The sequence below is a fragment of the Coregonus lavaretus genome (assembly GCF_964263955.1).
Source record: "Coregonus lavaretus genome assembly, chromosome: 21".
NCBI classification, from domain to species: domain Eukaryota; kingdom Metazoa; phylum Chordata; class Actinopteri; order Salmoniformes; family Salmonidae; genus Coregonus; species Coregonus lavaretus.
Window position 1 is genome coordinate 9,044,243 of NC_140008.1, and position 22,029 is coordinate 9,066,271.

Here is a 22,029-nt window from a genome sequence, read left to right on the forward strand (position 1 = left end):
CTGCTCTTTAATTATTTGTTACTTTTATATCTTATTATATTTTTATTTTATGTATTTTTTGTAAAAAATAATTGTATTCTTTCTTAAAATTGCATTGTTGGTTAAGGGCTTGTAAGTAAGCATTTCACTGTAAGGTCTACACCTGTTGTATTCGGCGCATGTGACGAATAAGATTTTATTTTATTTGATTTGATTTAGTGAGATTCCTGAACCAAATAAAGTAATATGTGACAGTGGTTCCGTAACAATTAAGTTTATATAAGGGACGGATCAGAGTGGCAGCAAGTCACAATGGTTGAGTGGCCATGTCCTGCAGTGACTCTGTTCTGGAACCTGTCAGTGGTCTTCTATCATAGCATTACAATCGATTCTAATTCTAATTCTAGCCATGTCCCTTTGATCTGTTTTGTCCTGTAGTCACTGTCAGTTTAGAAGCCTTTGTTAAGGCCTAAAGTGAAAGTGATATAACACACCAAATATCAGTTGGTATGCTGTAATATACAGTTAAATATTCACTATTAGCAATTGCTGATTTTATTTTTGAACATTTCAACAATAAAGTACTGTATTGCTGTTTTTCTATATATATTAACTGCAGCATACTGTAAATGATGGTGCATTGTTGAGAAATATTGTGGGAGGAGAAAGAATTGCTGGCTCATTAACATATTGTAAGGCATGCCTTGTGTCTATATTTGTTGCACCCGTTAGTGAGATTCCTGAACCAATTTAAGTGATACGTGGTAGGGGTTTCCCAACAGTTAAATATATGTAAGGAAAAGGTCAGAGTCGTACTGGGTCTCAAACTTTTAATGGTTTAATATTTACCCATTTTGTATGTTTTGCCCTGTAATCACAGCTGGGTTGGAAGCAATTGTTCAGGCCTCTTGAAGTGCGGGTGAAATAAGACACTTAGTGTTCATTAATGCGCTGTACTATGCAAATGTATACATCTAACCTGCTGTAGAATACTACATATATATATTTTCATACAGTTTAATAGTCATTTTTACTGTATTGTACTGTGCTTCATTGCTCTGTCATCATGTTACTGTGAATAGCTTAGTATTGTATTAGCACTATCCAGAGATATATCATAAGATATCTTGTTTTAATTACAATTATTTTGAAGACCTTAACTACAACAACATTTTCAGTAATGGTTACAGAAACGTTTTACTTGCTATGACTATGATGTATTTTTTTTAAATCAACCTTGGTTGAATGCTCTGACTGTAAGTGCTTAGTACAAGAGCACCCGCTAAATGGCCAAAAGGAAAATGTAAATGTGAAAAATGAAAACTTGCAAAGAACACTCAATAAAATGCCGCTGCATGAGTAATTCCAGTAATATACTGTAAATTATATTACAGTAAAATGATCCCCGTAAAACTGATTAATGTGAAATGGATTACAGTAGTTGTACTGTAAAATATATTACAGTAAATTCCTGGCCCATTTCTGCCAGAAAATTCATGTAATTTTTACAGGAAATGTTTTACAGTGCAGACAACAGGTTTGACACCTCCAGCTATGCTAGTGGATGGAACCCAGACAACAGGTTTAGCTCCAGCTATGCTAGTGGATAGTATCCAGACAACAGAGGGCAAACCTCAGGGCCAGTCTCCATCTATCAGCCAGCTCAGTTTGATAACCTGTAGCAAAAGCCCAACGTCTCCATGACACCACAGACACTCTGCAAAACATGCACTCTAGCAGTCAATAGGGTCCTAAATGAAACAACATTAAGTTTGAATGGATTGCTTAATGGAAAGATAGCAGCTATCTATTTCTGGTCCAGAGTTTTTGTGTGCAATATCTTGTCTCAGTCTCATCTGTAGTTATGTTATAAATTATCCTCGTTTTTTTCCTCCTGTAGATTGATTGCAACAGAAATGGGAAAAATCCTCTCGATCGAGCTTGAATCTGACAACCCCGCAGAGAATATTCTGAGGAAGAAGATGGTACAATTTCTCAAACTTGTCCAGAACGCTCACCAGCACACCAGCACCGCAGAGGTGAGTTAACACTACAACATCTACTTAGGCATTTTCTATTTTGCTAAATGTTTTTTTTGTTAAGCAAAGATTTGCACTTTCCTCTTCTTCTATGAGATGTGTTGACAGTGAAGTCTGACTCATTTAGCCAGTCTTTACTGTCGCTAGCAGTCCACTCTCTTGCCATGTGGCACCAAGCAGTGATTGGCCCATTGAGGAGGTGGGGGAACAAAGAAAAGCAGACATTAGCTCAGCTTCCTCGAACGGTCTCTCTCCCTTATCAATCAAATGTTCTGTGTTGTTTACGATTGCTGCGAGGGTTGAGGGGTCGGAAGTCCATGCAAACTAGAGTCAAACTCGAGTCGTAAAGTACTGGGTCTGCTTTAGCTCTTTAGATTGAAAGAATATCACCAAACTATTCCAGTATGTTCTTTGTGTTCTTTGTGTTTTGTGGGGAGAGGTCAAGAGGTCAAGGCAATTAGCTTTGGATTGGGTCATCCATTTAACAGACAACTGCTATGGGGAGATTGGGACCTTTATGATAAGAGAGAAGCAGCTTCCTGCATACATCTGAGATGGAGCCAGCATGTCTCTAGTAGTCTTTTTTTAACATTGCTATGACAGGACACAGGCAACTAACTTTTTGTGAGTAACATCCCATATAGTTCTATTCTGAAGTGTTGTCATGATGTGACATTACACAGGGGGTGATTATTATTATTATATGATAATGGAAGTATAAGCAAACAATTTTCATGAATCTTAGAAGTAACTAAGGGCTCTATTCAATCTGTATCGCTGAAGCGTTACAGATTGCGCGATAGAAATTTAAAGAACATTTCCGACTGAGCCGACATATGCAGCATTTGCCGTGAATACAGTTTCCGCTAACGTGGAAACATTGCCTTCAAATTTCAATCGCAATGTAACACTGAACTTCCTTGATAGTGATTGAATAGAGCCCTAAGATTATGTTAATAGCCATGTATGTATACGAAATTGCTAACTGTTAGGCAATTTAATTATATAAAGGACATTTCATTTTACAGAACGTACACCAGCCTTTATCACAGTTGCACCGCATTCAGAAGTCCAATAGATGGGGCTATATTGTGATACATTTTTTAAGCTGGATCACTCAATCCACATTTAACGGTCTCAAAATGAAATTCATATAACAAGAAAGCATCAAAGAGAGAACAAATATTATATATCATACTCAATATAGGGTGATTTCTGTACAAATTATTATTTCTTTTTATACATCTCTCATTGTACGGTGTTCCACTTATACAATAAATTATTCAAATCTATTGGCTTTTACAGGTCAATCATCCATAAAACTTGCTTTGAATGTGTGTATGCATGTGGTTTCGTACACAGCTAATTCTCCAGTGTTAAATCAACACTGACAGTGTTCAATTTAACACTGTTCCAGGTCTATACGGGTCCACACTTTTCAGTGTTACATTTACACACTGTTCTGTGTAAAGCCTTGTTTGCATATTTCCCAGAGTGCCTTGCATTTCGAGTGAATTGTAGCATTACCACCCATGATTGTATTTGTTATACCCTTTTAATTTATAGGACGCCGCTACAGTAGTGGACAATTGATAACCTTTCAGACAATAAAAATAAATAAAAAACAGTGCTAATTCTGTACCTGTTCAGGCAGTGGAATTGTGCATAGAATGTTTGCTGTTGGTTCCCTAACAACAATAAATGTTGCTGATTGATGTGCTGTTGTGTTGTTTTTTTATGTTAGGGTAGATGTTTTCTTTCTACTACATGTATTGGTAAGTCATTGTATTTAACAAACTTTTCAGTACTTTTCTTAGGAGCAAGTGGTCTGCGTACAGGCAGCAGGCAGGCTGCACACAGGCAGCTTGAGATCATTTGATTGACAGTTCTGGTTGCCTAGTGATGGACGTTAGTCCCGCTTCAGAAGTGGCATTCCTTAACAGACAAGTTAAATGCCTGTTCAGTGGCGCTTCAAAACTATCTCCAGAGAAGGTTTCGTGGCGGCATTTTAAAAGCCGTACCCTTTCAGACAAACAAACATGCCATAGCCGAGGCGCTTTCAAGGTGCCACATTCCATATGTCTGAAAGGGGTATTAGTGACAGAGACATGGTTGTTGCATTCATCCGTTTTCAATCCTCTTGCCTTCACCAAGTGAGATCCTAAGCGAATATGTTATCATTAAAATGTAATTATTCAACACAATACCACAAGTATTTCAGCAGCTTTTATTTTAACGGTCTAGTTTTACCCTGATATAGTGGCCTGAAACTCCTGGTTTACAGGCCACATCAGACCTGCAAGTCATATTATGCCAGCTTGCAAAGTGATGCATTCGTCTTATTGGAATCCAGCTGGAGCTGGGCTAGTCAACATCTGCAATTTTTATCCACCTACAACCTGCATTCAGAATAACTGCCAGGTTTTGAATGTTAAGATAGGAGAATACCTAATCCATTTAAACTGGAACAACCATTTCAGTAATGGGTGCAATAAGTCCAATTAACAGATTGGATTACTTTAGACAAATATATGTTATTTATATTTGAGTAGCATACAATTAAATAATCAATCATGCAAAAACAGAGATTTTGAAACAAACAATTCTAAAGATCAACACGCAATAGAGCATGCTGGGAAATATGATAATGATGGGTGTGGTTTTGGTTTAACACTGGTTAGTAGCACCAACACCTGGGTTCTTTTACACCACAGTGTTAATTTAATATTAATATTAAATATATATTAAATATTACTTCATTTTCACCTACAGAGTTCATTTAACACCTGAATCAACCTAAGACATTTTACACAGAAAAATAAACACTGTCCAATTTGCTGTGTATCTAAAGGGAGCAATAGAATGACAGGGTGAGAACTAGACAACACACAAAAGCATCAGAGAGTCTTTTGTACTTGGGCAATGTATGAGTGAGAGAGTGTGTTTTCCAAGGAAACGGGGGAGAGGGGGAGCAGGAAGAGGGTGCACCTGCAGAAGCGCTCCTCAGTCTGAGTCAGATAGTCACCCACTGGAGTGGGAGGCAGAGGAGAGGAGAGAACAGGAGAGGAGATACATCTGTGGTGTTGAGGATAGGGGGGAAGAGGACCGAACAGGAGAGGAGGGGAGAGGAGAGAACAGGACAGAGCCGGACAGGAGAGAACATGAGAGGAGAGGAAGGCAGGAAAGGAGAGACACAGTACAGCTGCACTTTCTGAGGAGAGCACAGAAACCGGGAGAGCAGCCTCCTGCTCTGCTCAAAGCCCTCCCGCTAATTCTCCCATTTAACACTTAACACAAACCACACAATACTTCCATAATCACTGCTGCTCCACTGGAGCTGGTAATCACATGTAAATAAGGCACATTGATAACGAGCCGCCAGAGGAGGAAATTCCTCTAATTACTGTAGTAGCTAGCTCTCTAGAACCAGACTTCACTGAGAGACATGAGAGGAGCGGGAGCCGGGAGGTGAGCATCGTACTCCACGACCGCCTGCATCTGAAAGGCGTTGAGCAAGAGAAGGGGGAGAAAGTGCAGATAGCAGAGTGGTGTTACGATGTGAAATGCTTGGGAGCTTGTTTTTGTTTTTGGAATTTCTGTTAAAAAAATAAATAAAACAATTATAGAATAGTTGATAGGAATGAATCATTTAAGTTTCACCATGGATTGAGCCTTTGAACAAACATTCGTTTTCATATGAACAGTTATTCTGCAAACAGAATAAAAAATGAGTATGCATTTTTAAAGAGATATGGAATTTGTAAACCACATTTAATATTTTCATGAATATTGATGATATTAAGATACAAATAAATTGCCTATCATGAGCTAATATATGAACAAAATACTAATATCATACAACTATTTATTCTGTACTAGGCTATTTTCCTGAGCAATACTTGAGTTTCTGGGGAAAGTAAAAAACTAACAAAAAATAAGGTTATTCTGAATATGCAAGAATGCATGCTTGTTACAACAAAACTATGTCACAATATATCCCAGAAATCTAGATACCAGTTTTCACTGAATAGGGCCCAAAGCATTTATGAGTGATGAGCAACGTGTCCATTCGCAACCACAACAAAAAAACAATTGAACCGAGTAGAACAAGATACTCTTCCATCCAAATGAGTGTGTGCGGCTGAGGAAGTAGTAAAGGCTGAAGGAGACGAGACCTCTGTCATGACTGTAAACAACGGCCTACGTCACTGCTTTTATTGTACGTTCCTAACAGGCCCCACTAAATTATGTCGACAACTGTGTATAATAACACCGCAACTGTTTGTCTCCTTGCATAAATAGGTATAACAGTGTTTAATTTTGTACTTTTTTTTGGCGATTGAAAGGAGGCATACGAATTCATCAGAACCGTACAATGCTTACACAGCGTTTCGCAGGTGCATTTTTTCAAGTAGAGTCTGTGAAAATAAGACCTTTGTTGATTGATAGAGCTATCCCAAGAAGGAAAAACAAGACATTGTAAAGGCATGTAACCTCTCCGGATGATATGTTGTGCTGTCTAGTGTCATAAACAACTTGTGTTGCTGTAAACGCATGCAGACTTAGAAAACGCATCTACAGGTTGGTGAACTTCTGCATTAAGAAGTCGCTCTCCCCCTGACAGAATATAATACCGGGCTTTAGACCTTTTCGTCTTTCTTCTAGTCTTTGTAGGCAAAGGAAATCATGGACTTTATTTACTTAAGTCATTTTCACTGTAAGACTGCTGGTTGATTAATGGTCCACATGGCCTGGGTGTGACACAAGTAACTTGAAGCATGGAAATATTTCTCATATACCTGTAGAATTTGTTCTTTTAAAATGTCAGTATCCAGTCAGTGGTGTAGTCTCTTGAAGGCACAATGAAGTAAGTAAGTAAGTAAGTAAGTAAGTAAGTAAGTAAGTAAGCATGCTATATACAGGAAATATTTAAAAAGTCAGATCCAATACCATATTTACATGTGCAGGGATACTGGAGTGATGGAGGTAGATATGTATAGGGGTAAGGGGACTAGGCAACAGGATATAAGATAAACAGGGTAGCAGCAGCTTGTATGTGAGTGGGTGTGTGTAGAGTCAGTATAAATGTATGTGCATATTATGTGTGAGAGAGAAAATGTTGGAGTGAATGTTTGTGTGTGTGTTGGAGTGACAGTGTGTGTGAGTGTGTAGGGCCCTGAGAGTGGGCATAGAGACAGTGCAAAGATTGAAATCAAAGGTAAATAAAGATACAAGGTTAACTCAGATAGTCCGTGTAGCTATTTTGTTCGCTATTAATAAGTCGTATTGCTTGGGGATAGAAGCTGTTCAAGAGCCTGTTGGTGTCAGACTTGATGCACCAGTATCATAGTCTATGGCTTGGGTGGTTGGAGTCTTCTTTTCACACCGCCTGGTATAGAGGTCCTGAATGGGGAGCTCAGCCCCAGTGATGTAGTGGGCTGTCCGCACAACCTTCTGTAGGATCCAGTTGCAGAGGGAGGTGTTCAGACCCAGAGTCCTAAGCTTGGTGACGAGCTTGGAGGGGACAGTGGTGTTGAGCGCTGAGCTGTAGTCAATGAACAGCATTCTCACATAGGTATTCCTCTTATCTAGGTGGGTGAGGGCAGTGTAGAGAGCAATTGAGATTGCGTCGTCTATAGATCTGTTGGGGCGGTATGCAAATTGGAGTGCGTCTAGGGTGGCGGGGATGGTGGAGTTAATGTGTGCCATAACCAGCCTCTCAAAGCACTTCATGATTACAGAAGTGAGTGCTACAGGGCGGTAGTCATTGTGGCATGAAGCCTTAGAGTTCTTAGGAACAGGAATGATTGTGGTCATCTTAAAACATGTAGCGATTACAGACTGGGACAAGGATATGTTGAAAATTACAGTGAAAATGCCTGCCAGCTGTTTTGCGCATGCTCTGAGAACGCGCCCTGGAATACCGTCGGGGCCCGCGGCCTTGTGGGTGTTGACCTGATTAAAGACCCTTCTCACGTCGGCCTCGGAGAGTGAGATCACCCAGTCCTCTGGGTCGGTGACGGCCCTCAGACCCGGCTCGGTGTTGTTGTTGTCAAAGCGTGCATAAAACACATTGAGTTCGTCTGATAGAGAGGCGTCGTTGGGCAGATCACGGCTGGGTGTTCCATTGTAATCCGATTCAACCTTATTCCTTATATTTATATTTATTCCTATATTTACTGCAGACCATCTGTAGTACTTTATGACAAACAGTATATTATACCTGCCTTCATCTAGGAGTTCTCTGCATTTCCTCCAATGGATACATAGTCTATTTGTTTTTGAAAGTGTATTAGAAAGTAATTAAAAGATGAAAAATACCTACTAAACCAATATTTTAACACAGCATGTATAATAGCAAGAGATCAATATGAATGTGATGATAATGTACTTCCAGTGCCTGCAATGTGTTACAGTTATTTTAGTCTTTTTTCGTCCACATAGTTCCAAGCTGCTGAAAGAGGTCCCTAGCATCGAAACCCTTTCAGATGAAATGGAGATGTTGAAAAGACACCTCTCTCAGATCGGCTCGCCGACCGTGCTTTGTCACAACGACCTCCTGACTAAAAACATCATCTACGACCACAAAGAGGGTGAGTGATGGGTCTTAGTGCCTGGAATTTGAGTTGCAAGGCTGACATAAAAAGTGTTCCAAGCAAGCTCATTTTGCATTTAAAAAAGCAACGTGGTATGAAGATGTGTGGATTCATTACAACTGAACTGATTGGGTATAGCATTTGTTCTGCCATTCTGATGCAATAGACCATCAGTGTCAGTAAGAATACAAGATTGCCATGTTTTAGACTCAATAACTTGGATGTTTTAGACTCAATAACCGTGCTTCTACACCTGCATTACTAGCTGTTTGGGGTTTTAGGCTGGGTTTCTGTACAGCACTTCGAGATATTAGCTGATGTAAGAAGGGCTATATAAAATAAAATTGATTGATTGATTGATTGGATGTCCCTTTGATTTAACTTATTTTCGTGAAATGGTCCAATTGCAAGGCATGTTCCATTTTAACACTTTGACAAAATGTGGTTCACAAAACGGTCACGATCTACCCCACACCTTTCCTTTCTTTTGCTATGGATACTAAACCTATACCCTATTCTCTTAATCCTCTTGTCATTTCATTATGTACTTATGTCATTTAATTTATCACATAGTGCAGACGTACGGCCTTGGTCATTGTTATGATTAATGTATGGAACACGATTATAATGAATACATTATAAATGTTTCTCTGAAGCTTTTCAGGGACTTTGTAGTTGTAACAGTAAAGCACAAAGTAAAATAATATGATATCGGAACAAATCATACATATCGGAACATAATATGGAGTAAAATAGAAAATTGTTTCATTGTATCTTATTGAAGAATTTTAGCGTTGACTATTGAAGCTTTCAGAGCACACTATCAATTATAGCCGACATACAGGTAACTGCCAAAATAAAGGAAACGCCAACATAAAGTGTCATAATAGGGCGTTGGGCCACCACAAACCGACACAACAGCTTCAATGTGCCTTGGCATAGATTCTACAAGTGTCTGGGACTCTATTGCTGAGGTGCCACAGAACAGTTTACTAATGTGTATGTGTCATTGCAATAAGCTGTATGAACCATACGTTGCTCTCCTCTCCTTTAGGCATGGTGAGATTCATCGACTATGAGTATGCTGATTATAACTAACAGGCCTTCAACATAGGCAACCACTTCAATGAGTTTGAGGTGCGTTCCGTCAGTTGGCAATTCATTTCTGAGGTATATCTCACAGACCGGAATTCAAAGAGAAAGCTTAAAATGTTTTTTATTTCAATGTATTTCAAATATTTCATTTTGCCTTCAACGTTGAACTTGTACTAAGCAAGTGCATTAAAGGGACATTACACTTTAAAATAAAAGTTTGTCAGATGTAAAGTAGTGTAACGAGTGTCAGTGTAATGCGGTGGATCGAAGTCAGGCGCAGGACACAGAACTCGAAGAAACGTACTTTACTGAAAATGAGTAAAGAAAACAACACAGAAATACCTCCACACAGGAAGGAACTAACCCGCTCACCAACGACACACGAAACGAAAAACAACCACGCACAAAACACATTGGGAGCCACTGGTTAAATAGGGAAGGCGTGATTACAATAATGGGCAACAGGTGTGTGACATTAGACAACAGGTGCAACATAGAAACAGAGAACATAGATCGGCAGTAGCTAGTATTCCGGTGACGACGAACGCCGCAGCCTGCCCGAGCAAGGAGGAGGGGCAGCCTCGGCAGAATCCGTGACAAGTAGTTTAAGTAGTCTACCTCTAAAGTAGTCTAATGTCAAGATGAAACCATTTCCCACAACATTGGTCATGTAGATCCAGCTGTATGCCACCACCCCAAATGAATGTATAAGGTAAGCTGACAAACTTTCATTTCTGATGAAGGTTTCCCTTTACACTGTTTACACAAATATTTACAGTGTGATCTTTTAATACTAAGGCAAGGTTCAATATTTCAATGTCAGTTTATGGGTCCATATTCACAAAAACCAAAGTCCCTATGCAAAATGACCAAGGTGTTTTTTTAACAACCACAATTTTTCAGTCGTTGGAGGCTCAAGTGGTGCTGGACTAGACAAATGGTGCTTTCATAAATCGACACAATACGCAGGATTGTTTTAGTAATTTGGGGGGGTAGTGTTAATGTCTCTCAAAATAGCCCAGAAACGATGAGAAAGCTTTTTCTTTTTTAAATAACTCTGCCTCAGCCAAAATGTGTAAGAAAAAAAACATGGCCTGGAAATGAATAAGAGCAGCGATAACATCTTGTTGATTGAAATCAGATTTCTGTGACAAACCGAGAACTCTGGCTTGGTGAAGTGGTAGAAGTCACTCACTGACAATGAATGGGTGAGTCAAGTTTCCTGTCCAAGTAATTTACAAGTCTGGCGTAGAGATGGTGGATATGCTTGTTTATCAAAACAATCACGAAATAAAAGTTTGGCTTAGCTGGTTTTCATTTAAATCTGATTTCGAGATATGACTAGAACATTCCCAATATCCCTCCCATACTCCGCTTTTTAGTCATTTGACCGGATGTTTGCCATTGTTTTTAGAGTACCATTTCAGTTCATGGGAGACCCTAGGTCTACTGAAAGGAAGCTTACTTTGTCCATTAATCACAACAAGAAGAGAAAGAACTGATATCAATGCCCTATTGAACTGCAGGGTCTGTTGTGATATTTCCCAGGGTCCTTAAATAGACAAATTGTCTCTGCTGTGGCATCACTAACGAGTAGCTCTCTGCCAATGTTCTGGGGAGGGGAGCTTCTCCACTGCTCCTCTCCCTATCTTGAGCCCAGACAGAGCGAGCCAAGTCACACTGCGCTCTTTACGACTCTTCTTTGGCCCCCTCGGGGGAACCCCCCCCCCCAAGTACTGAAGGGCCAAAGACTGTGACTCTGTGATGTCACCCCCCTATCTTGTTGTAGTAGTATGCTTCCTCTCAGGGCTTTTCTGAATGGCTCCCTGTCACTGGCCATTTCTGCTTAGCGTTAGGCTAATGGCATCTTAATGGAGGGGAGTTATTAATCATAGCAGAAGAACTGCACTCAATCTCCATCTAGAACCGGGGAGAGACGTTACAGATGAAAACGTGCCAGGAAAAAAAAGGAGAGGGGAAACCACACACTGCTCCAGTATTTCATTCCGCCCTTTATTTGATTATCAAATAAAAATGTGATTATATCACTGGGCCACAGCACAGAGGTCCGCCTGGAACTCATTAGGAAATTATTAGTGGTCCCACCATAGAGAATTACAATTAGGGTGGATGACAACAGAAATGTATGGGGGCGTGGAGTACTATGGACCTAAGGGAGCAATTCCATATGAGCGTTACACTTTTCCCCCTTTTTCTTCAGAAGCAAAACACAGGGAAATCTAAACAATTTACTTGTGGTTTATGGGTACACATATCTTAAAAAACGAGCCGTAAATAACATCCCAACACAATACAACTCTCGCATGTAAGTTAATTTTCTAATTTAAATATGTCAAAATTTGCAGAAAAATTACTAAACGTATAGCACTTTGAACCTCAGAATTTCTTACCTAGACTCTAGGTAATTTTCACGCCCTGACTCTGAGGACTTGTATTTGTTGAGTCAGGGTGTGTATTTTCTGTGTTGTGTTTGCTATGTCGATTTTCTATGTTTAGATCTAGAATGTGTAGATCTATGTTGGCCTGTGTGGTTCCCAATCAGAGGCAGCTGTTGCTCGTTGTCTCTGATTGGGGACCATACTTAGGCAGCCTTTTGGCACCTGTTAGTTGTGGGATCTTGTTCCGTGTAAGGTATGTTGTTTGTATGCTACCTTGGACTTCACGGTTCGTTTCATTTGTTGTTGTGGTGTTTATTCTATATAAATAAACATGTTCGCATATCATGCTGTGCCTTGGTCCGTCTCGTCCGTCAACGATCGTGACAGTAATGTTGATAAACATATCCTGAGAATATATTTTTTTAATTAGCTACACAGTTAATGGTCCATTTCAACTCTTGCTTCAAATTCTGTCCGGCACCGTAGTGGACAGTATTTTCTTTCAGCCTTGGCGGCATTTGCCGTTGATGTCTCATTGAAAAAATGACATCAATTTTTGTCCTGCCGTCATGAGTCGCCCGAGACGCTGCATAAGCAAGAAAGGGCGGCATGTAGCTTGGTGGTTAAGAGCGTTGTGCCAGTAACCGAAAGGTCGCTGGTTCTAATCCCCGAGCCGACTAGGTGAGAAATCTGTCGATGTGCCCTTGAGCAAGGCACTTAACCCTAATTGCTCCTGTAAGTCAGTCTGGATAAGAGCGTCTGCTAAATTTAGGATCTTCATTTGATCAATCTTTTATTGCTGAGAACTTTCCTGCTCTGCAGGAAATGCAGATGAGCTTTGTGATTTACATAAATTCACTGAAAACCCACTCTAACACACAGTTATATGAACAGTATTGCACTTTTCATGTAGTCTACTTTTGTCCAGCCTAACCACCGATCAAGCAACATTATGGACTAAATGTTTAAATCTTGTTGCTGTAGGATTATTTTGCTACGACAATACTGGTCAAGTTAAGATCCAACATTAGTACATTTCAGTCATGCGGCACACAATATTGCACCATGAAAGGTAAATCCTCAAAACAACAGCAGTGTGGAATAAAGGCTTCTGGGAATGTACAGGACAGGACAATATAACCAGAGAGGAATTGTAGTGGTTTTCTGGTGGTCTAAAGCACCAGCTCTTTGCAGGCTACAGCGTCTCGATATGACCGCTTAGTGGGTACTTCAATCCCACTGAACTTTAAAGGGATACTCCCCCAGAGTCAGATGAACTCATGGATACCATTTTTTATGTCTCTGCATCCAGTATGAAGGAAGTTAGAGGTACTTTTGCGAGCCAATGCTAACTAGCATTAGCGCAATGACTGGAAGTTATGGTATCTACTAACATTCTAGCTGATACCGTAAACTTCCAGTCATTGCGCTAATGCCCGTAATTGCGGCAGGTAGCCTAGCAGTTAAGAGCGTTGGACCAGTAATCGAAAAGGTTGCTGGTTCAAATCCCCGAGCCGACTAGTTGAACATCTGCCGATGTGCCCTTGAGCAAGGCACTTAACCCTAGTTGCTCTGGATAAGAGTGTCTGCTAAATGACATGAATGTAAATATAAATGTCTAGTTAGCTACTTCCTTCAAACTGCATGCAGAGACATCTACGAGTTCATCTGGCTTTGGGGAAGTAGATAAAGGGCTCCATTGTCAAAATCCTGAAGATAGACAAGATTCTGAATTATATTTAATAATAAGACATGTTTTTAAAATAGACAAGATTCTGAATTATATTTGATAATAAGACATGTTTTTAAAATGTAGTCACAGGGTAAAGCATTAGATTTATACAGAAGAGGACGTCAAGTACATGTCAAGATGAGAACAACCCTGAACAAGGCCCTTCCCCTTCTCACAAACCTGGATCCTAACTTTTGCTTCTCTGGCTCTTCCTCCATATCGCCCTGTTTTTCTCCCTCTATTCGCAGGCCTCCAACTTTTTCTGGGGTCTCTGGGAAACCTGCAGGCCAGATACTCGTCCATTGACTTCGACTTTGAAAGGTGAGTGACCAGACTGTGGGACTTTGGTCTTACAGTAATATTATTACTTCTAAATGCTGATACAAAGTAAAACCTACAAGTGTTTATGTAGCTTTACTATGAATAGCCTTTCCTCAATTCAGACCCCCGCCGCCCCACATTCACACGACCTTTATGAGGAATGAGAAAACATATTGCACAATGGATGAACTTGAATTGAATCACCTGGTAACACATTAGTCCCAGTGACAAACATTTTGTATTTTCAGGGAGACACAAATGGATTCTGAACAGCACAGTCCTCTGAGCAGAAAGTATCACTTTCTTCCTCCTCTCTCCTCCTTGTACCCCACAGCAGCAGCAGCAGCAGTCTCCACTGTGCTGACGTTAATCACTATTGACACACGGCACCCTGCCCTCTGTGTGGCTTCTTCTCTGCCCGCTCTGTGGACCAGTGACAGGTGTCCCACCTCTTCTCTATCAGAACCTTGGAAGAAATGTGATCCAGCAGGAGCAGATGGAACAGTATTGTTCCAGTCTCATTGGTCCTCCCTGTCTGTCTCTCATCCTTGGTTGGGCCACATGTGGCTGTCATCCTGTCTAGCCCCACCAAGCTCCATGCACAAGTTGCCCCAAAGTGCATTGTGAGGGTCAGGTTACATCCCTATACCCCAAATCTAAGTTGAACCATAACAAGGTGGAGAACAGTGAGTTTGCACCAGCTGCTTATGGGGTAAAGTCTCCCTCTAGAGCTTCCAGTAGAGAGCCTATGTCCTAGACTGGGAGGAGAGTCCTCGCGATGAACGTTTTTTGGGGTGTTTCTCTCTATGACTGTTTCCTCGCTGCGTTATCTCTTTGAGCAAAATCTCTGCTGACTACTCAAAGAATGACAGGCGACTGCTAGGCCTCCCGCTTAACCAAAGCCACATGTGCATGTGACCATAGGGAGCCGAGGGGAATGAATGCACCCCACCCTCCCTGCCTCCCACCCTACACTCTTGGAAAAAAACGGTTCCGAAAGGGTTCATTGGCTGTCCCCAAAGGAAAACCCTATTTGGGGGAAATGGTTCTATATGGAACCCAATAGGGTTCAACCTGGAACCAAAAAGGGTTTTTCAAAGGGTTGTTCTATGGGGACAGCCGAATAACCTTTTTAGGTTCTAGATAGCACTTTTTTTTAAGAGTGTACCATTGATATTGACTTTATTTATTTTTTGATTCACTAATGTCTGCTAGGCAGCGGTTGAGTTTGTGGATGTGTTGGCAAGGCAGCGGTTATTCCATACTTCCAAAGCCAATTTGACAAAGACATTCTTATGAGGAAATAAGGAGGAGGCCCACTGTTTGAGGAGGAGGTCCACTGTTTGAGTATGACCCACTGTTTGTGGAGGAGGCTCACTGTTTGAGGAGGAGGCCCACTGTTTGAGGAGAAGGCCCACTGTTTGAGGAGGAGGCCCACTGTTTGAGGAGGAGGCCCACTGTTTGAGGAGGAGGCCCACTGTTTGAGTAGGAGGCCCACTGTTTGAGGAGGATGCCCACTGTTTGAGGAGGAGGCCCACTGTTTGAGGAGGAGGCCAACTGTTTGAGTAGGAGGCCCACTGTTTGAGGAGGAGGTCCACTGTTTGAGTATGACCCACTGTTTGTGGAGGAGGCCCACTGTTTGAGGAGGAGGCCCACTGTTTGAGGAGGAGGTCCACTGTTTGAGTATGACCCACTGTTTGTGGAGGAGGCCCACTGTTTGAGGAGGAGGCCCACTGTTTGAGGTGGAGGCCCACTGTTTGAGGTGGAGGCCCACTGTTTGAGGAGGAGGCCCACTGTTTGAGGAGGAGTGAAGAAATGCACCTTGTGAAATGATATACCTGCTTTTGAGTGTGTGTATTTGCCCCCCTTTTTCTAAATAGGAAAACATTTATTATTACATTTTATCGTAAAATGATATTGGATTAAATTTTACAACTTTCATTTTCATTTAATCCTGTTGGAGAAGTTAAATGTAGGTTTTCTTAATTGTATTTCGTGTGGCCATGTCCTACAGTAGGCCTACATCATATAACCATAGACTTATGTCATCTTTAAGCAAGAGGGAAAAACTGCAAATTACAACAGATGGTTCGATGGAAAGAAACGTAACTAAATATTTGTAATCAATCGTTCTCAACAATAACTGTTTTCTGTTTAACCAAGTTACTCTCAGAAGTCTGATGATGACTCTAGAACAGGTTGTTAGGTTTTTCAGATAAATAACATTTTCTAAAATTGAACAATGGACAAGTTTAATCATCCTCTCCATTATGTCGTTGCCAATTTGAGGCCCAAACTGACAAATTCATCCAAACAAATACAACAAAACAACCACAAATATACAGTGGGGAGAACAAGTATTTGATACACTGCCGATTTTGCAGGTTTTCCTACTTACAAAGCATGTAGAGGTCTGTAATTTTTATCATAGGTACACTTCAACTGTGAGAGACCAGAAAATCACATTGTATGATTTTTAAGTAATTAATTTGCATTTTATTGCATGACATAAGTATTTGATACATCAGAAAAGCAGAACTTAATATTTGGTACAGAAACCTTTGTTTGCAATTACAGAGATAATATGTTTCTTGTAGGTCTTGACCAGGTTTGCACACACTGCAGCAGGGATTTTGGCCCACTCCTCCATACAGACCTTCTCCAGATCCTTCAGGTTTTGGGGCTGTCGCTGGGCAATACGGACTTTCAGCTCCTTCCAAAGATTTTCTATTGGGTTCAGGTCTGGCTAGGCCACTCCAGGAACTTGAGATGCTTCTTACGGAGCCACTCCTTAGTTGCCCTGGCTGTGTGTTTCGGGTCGTTGTCATGCTGGAAGACCCAGCCACGACCCATCTTCAATCCTCTTACTGAGGGAAGGAGGTTGTTGGCCAAGATCTCGCGATACATGGCCCCATCCATCCTCCCCTCAATACGGTGCAGTCATCCTGTCCCCTTTGCAGAAAAGCATCCCCAAAGAATGATGTTTCCACCACCATGCTTCACGGTTGGGATGGTGTTCTTGGGGTTGTACTCATCCTTCTTCTTCCTACAAAAACATCGAGTGGAGTTTAGACCAAAAAGCTATATTTTTGTCTCATCAGACCACATGACCTTCTCCCATTCCTCCTCTGGATCATCCAGATGGTCATTGGCAAACTTCAGACGGGCCTGGACATGCGCTGGCTTGAGCAGGGGGACATTGCGTGCGCTGCAGAATTTTAATCCATAACGGCGTAGTGTGTTACTAATGGTTTTCTTTGAGACTGTGGTCCCAGCTCTCTTCAGGTCATTGACCAGGTCCTGCCATGTAGTTCTGGGCTGATCCCTCACCTTCCTCATGATCATTGATGGCCCATGAGGTGAGATCTTGCATGGAGCCCCAGACTGAGGTTGATTGACCGTCATCTTGAACTTCTTTCATTTTCTAATAATTGCGCCAACAGTTGTTACCTTCTCACCAAGCTGCTTGCCTATTGTCCTGTAGCCCATCCCAGCCTTGTGCAGGTCTACAATTTTATCCCTGATGTCCTTACACAGCTCTCTGGTCTTGGCCATTGTGGAGAGGTTGGAGTCTGTTTGATTGAGTGTGTGGACAGGTGTCTTTTATACAGGTAACGAGTTCAAACAGGTGCAGTTAATACAGGTAATGAGTTGAGAACAGGAGGGCTTCTTAACAAAAAACTAACAGGTCTGTGAGAGCCGGAATTCTTACTGGTTGGTAGGTGATCAAATACTTATGTCATGCAATAAAATGCTAATTTATTACTTAAAAATCATACAATGTGATTTTCTGGATTTTTGTTTTAGATTCCGTCTCTCACAGTTGAAGTGTACCTATGATAAAAATTACAGACCTCTACATGCTTTGTAAGTAGGAAAACCTGCAAAATCGGCAGTGTATCAAATACTTGTTCTCCCCACTGTAGATGGGCTGAGTGTGGAATGCCAGCGGCTAAGTCGTGGAACTGGAAAATAACTTTATGTAATACACCTGTTGTATCCAAATGAGTATTTTCATCGCCACGGTAAGATGGCTGTCAGTTAGGGCAACAGTGAGGTTCAGTGAGATTCACACTATGTACTGAGCCGGCATTGTGGAGTTAACGATCATCTCCTTTATGTCTCCATTTTCCGTTCTTTTGAAACTTCACTCTGTTTCAAAGACGAGCACAATGGCCAAGGGCAAGAGCACACACAGACATCAGATGTATTGAAGTGTTGAACAACTTGGTTCAAACAAATACAAAACCACTTTTCTAGCGGTTAACTTTTCAAACATATCGAGGCTTCGGTGCTACTTTGAAAGAAACAGTACTTTGTTGAGATGATGAAAGTCAAAGCCGACTTAATAATGTAATGAAAGGCAAGTACATAAAGCAATGCCATTTTGGGACAACTTCTGGGAAGATACAACATACTGTAACAAATAGTAAATCAGCTCGTCCAAAGTAAGAGGGAAACATGTCCCATGGAATAAAGAAAATGTGTAATCTATTGATTAGAAAACCTTAGACCTTAGCACAAAGTTTTCCTAATTGATTATTTGATTGTCAACTCCCATTATCAACAGCTTATCTACAAGAAATCAAATGCAGGTTTAGTCATTTGGAGATGTATAAATCCCAATCTTTGTACACTTGTTATTTCAATTTCGTCATTCAAATTTGTTAAAATCAATTAAGGCATTTAACAGTTTTTCACTGTTTAATGTCAAGTCATCTGTTTCACTTGTTATATATATCGTTCTCTTTCTCTCTCCTCTTGCATTACTGGCATTCAACCTGATCCTACCGGACCTATCACTTCTCCTTTTTGTTATTAATCCCTCCCTATTAAAATAATTTTTCTCAGCCGCCCTCTTTCCCTTGATAGGAAAGGCGTCGTAGAATGAGGAACATTTGAAGTGCTTTCACTGAATCACTTCATTTCCATTACTGAAACGAGCTACTTTAATCTGGCGTCACTGAAACAACTTTGTCATAATGGTTATCAAATGAATAATGCCTTTTCTCCCCTGAAAGCAAGCGTTATGACAACACAACACATTTGTGTTGATCAATAGGTCTCTACGCTGGAGTCTGAAGCACAGTTCACAAGTGTCTAAAAGCCAGAAAAGGCAATCCGAAGCCAGCAAGACAAGACTGGGACAGATCCTGTATCATCTCAGTTCCAAATGCTTTTGACAGAACAGATATCGGTGGCAATGCAACAGTTTAAAAAAGCATAATTTGTATTCATCATCTTTTTACTCATTTGCATGTAAATCCATGATTGAAACATTCATAGCAGTGCAGGTGAAAACATTTTATTTGAATGGTGTTTTATGGCAGACAGACTTTTTTATTTTTAGGGGGTAGATCAGCTTTAATATTGCAGATAGATTGTAACTTCTATCAATGTAATTGTCTGCATCACTTCCAATCCCCCATATGTTTTTCTCGCAAATATATATATATATAGACATATACACACATACATATACACATACATACATTACAATACATATACATACATATATATACATATCCTTTAAAAAAATATATTTCCCTTTATTACTTTCCAACCCCACGACCCCTTCCCTAATTGGTGTAAACTAGTGAACAACAATGCTTAGGCCTCTACTTCCATCTTATACATACTATATAAATTTTATGGACACAGTCAATTTTAACATAATTATATTTGATTTGTTTCTACTCATGAACTTCCTCTACCCTCAACCTCTCCGATCATTTTCATGATGTCCATCCTGTTTGCTTCTATATGCCATATCTTTCTAACTGTGCTCTTTCACAAAAGCTATAACCTATATACTTATTATGGACACAGTATGCTTTACATTAGTTATCTTGTTGTTATTAGTTGTTGTTAGTTGTTATTAGTCCCATCCTTCAACTCCATTCAACACCACCCATCTATCTCTTAACACCATCCATATTGGATTTCTATTTGCCATATATTTTTCAACTGTACTGTGATGTTTTACAAAAGTTCTGATCCTTTCTATTCTCATTGTTTCTACAGATTGTAAATTGAAAATAAACATTTTTGCTAAAAGTATTATTTTATTATTGATCGATTGACTATGACTTTTCAGATCACCCAGTAGTGCTATCTGCAGGGTTAGCTCCAGGTAAATATTGCAATCCTTTAGCCATTCCTGGACCTGTGTCCAAAAACAAGCTACAAATGTACAAAAACAAATGATCTAATGATTCTGTCTCTTCGCTGCAAAATCTGCAGAGCTGGGAAGATTGTATCCCCCATATAAATAACATTCTATTGGTAGCAATAATTTTATATAATAACTTCAATTGGAAAATTCAACGTTTTGAATCCGGCGTCGTTTTGCGCATCAGTTCATAAACACTATACTATGGAATCGGTACGTAAAAAATCTCTTCCCAACTATTTTGCAATCTATATGGGACAGCTGTCAATCCTTTGGTCCTTAAATGAAACTGATATACTTTTTATTTATCACAGTTTTCCTTAACCAATTATGTTCTTTAATGCAGGGCCGACATTACTTTTCCCCCCTTCCACTTTCCTCTTCCATTCTTGCGGTAATGCTGCAATTATTTGGTTGTAATTTTGGGTAGAGCAGACATTTCCATATGTTTTTGTTAGCTGCATGTGCGACATAACTCCTCCAGTCCTACCGATGATATCATTTACGAAGATTATACCTTTTTTTTTTTTTCTTTTTTTTTTTAAATAACGTTTTTTTATCAAATAGTATATTTGAGTTTAACCACAATATTTGTTGCATTATTTGTTCTGTTGTTTCTGGAGGATTAAATTGAAATTGCAACCAACTTTCTATGGCTTGTTTTAGAAATAGTGATATTTGGGAGATGATTTCCTTTTCAAATAACTAAAAGTGTAATCTGAATAAAGGGAAAAAGGCCATTCTTGAACATTGGGTGAGACAATCTTACTAATTTGCTAGAGAACCAGTTCGGATTTAAGTATAACTTTTGTATGACTGAAGCTTTTAGTGATAGGTCTAATGCTTTAATATTTAATAATTTCTGTCTTATTTATATAATGAATTCATATTCATTATATAAATAGACCCTTTTAATTTTGTCTGGCTTGCCGTTCCAAATAAAATTGAATATTTATTTCTCATATAATTTAAAAAACTGTTCGCTACGCGTAGGCAAGACTATAAGCAAATAGGTAAACTGGGATAATACTAAAGAGTTAATCAGGGTGATTTTTCCACAAATTGACAGGTATTTACGTTTCCATGGTAGCAAGATCTTATCTATGTTTGCTAACTTTCTATAAAAATGTATTGGAGTGAGATCATTTATTTCATTGGGAATATGTATTCCGAGTATATCCACATCACCATCAGACCATTTTAGTGGTAAACTACATGGTAATGTAAAAATTGTATTTTTTAGTGATCCAATATGTAATATAGTACATTTATCATCATTTGGTTGTAATCCAGAGAGGTTAGAAAATGTATCTAGATCTTCTATGAGGCTGTGGAGGGATTCAAGTTGTGGATTTAAAAGAAAACATGAATCATCAGCGTACAATGACACCTTTGTTTTTATGCCCTGGATTTCTAATCCCTTGATGTTATTGTTGGATCTGATTTGAATAGCTAAAATTTCGATGGCCATAATAAATAGATATGCCGATAGTGGACAACCTTGTTTCACTCCTCGTGACAGTTTAAAACTTTCTGAGAAATAGCCATTATTTACTATTTTACACCTAGGGTTACTATACATGATTTTAATCAATTTTATGAGAGATTCTCCAAATTTGAAATGCTCCAGGCATTTATATATAAACCCCAGTCGTACTTTATCAAATGCCTTTTCAAAGTCTGCTATGAATAGCAG

General features: G+C 39.8%; 1 pseudogene across 1 annotated transcript; it reads left to right on the forward strand.

The window, feature by feature from the left end:
- The first annotated feature begins 1,324 nt into the window (after window positions 1–1,324).
- On the forward strand, window positions 1,325–14,541 carry LOC311148743 (ethanolamine kinase 2-like; annotated as a pseudogene). The gene is made up of 6 exons: window positions 1,325–1,338; window positions 1,880–2,018; window positions 8,463–8,611; window positions 9,669–9,760; window positions 14,089–14,161; window positions 14,496–14,541. The product of its transcript is annotated as an ethanolamine kinase 2-like (transcript).
- Window positions 14,542–22,029: the final 7,488 nt, after the last annotated feature.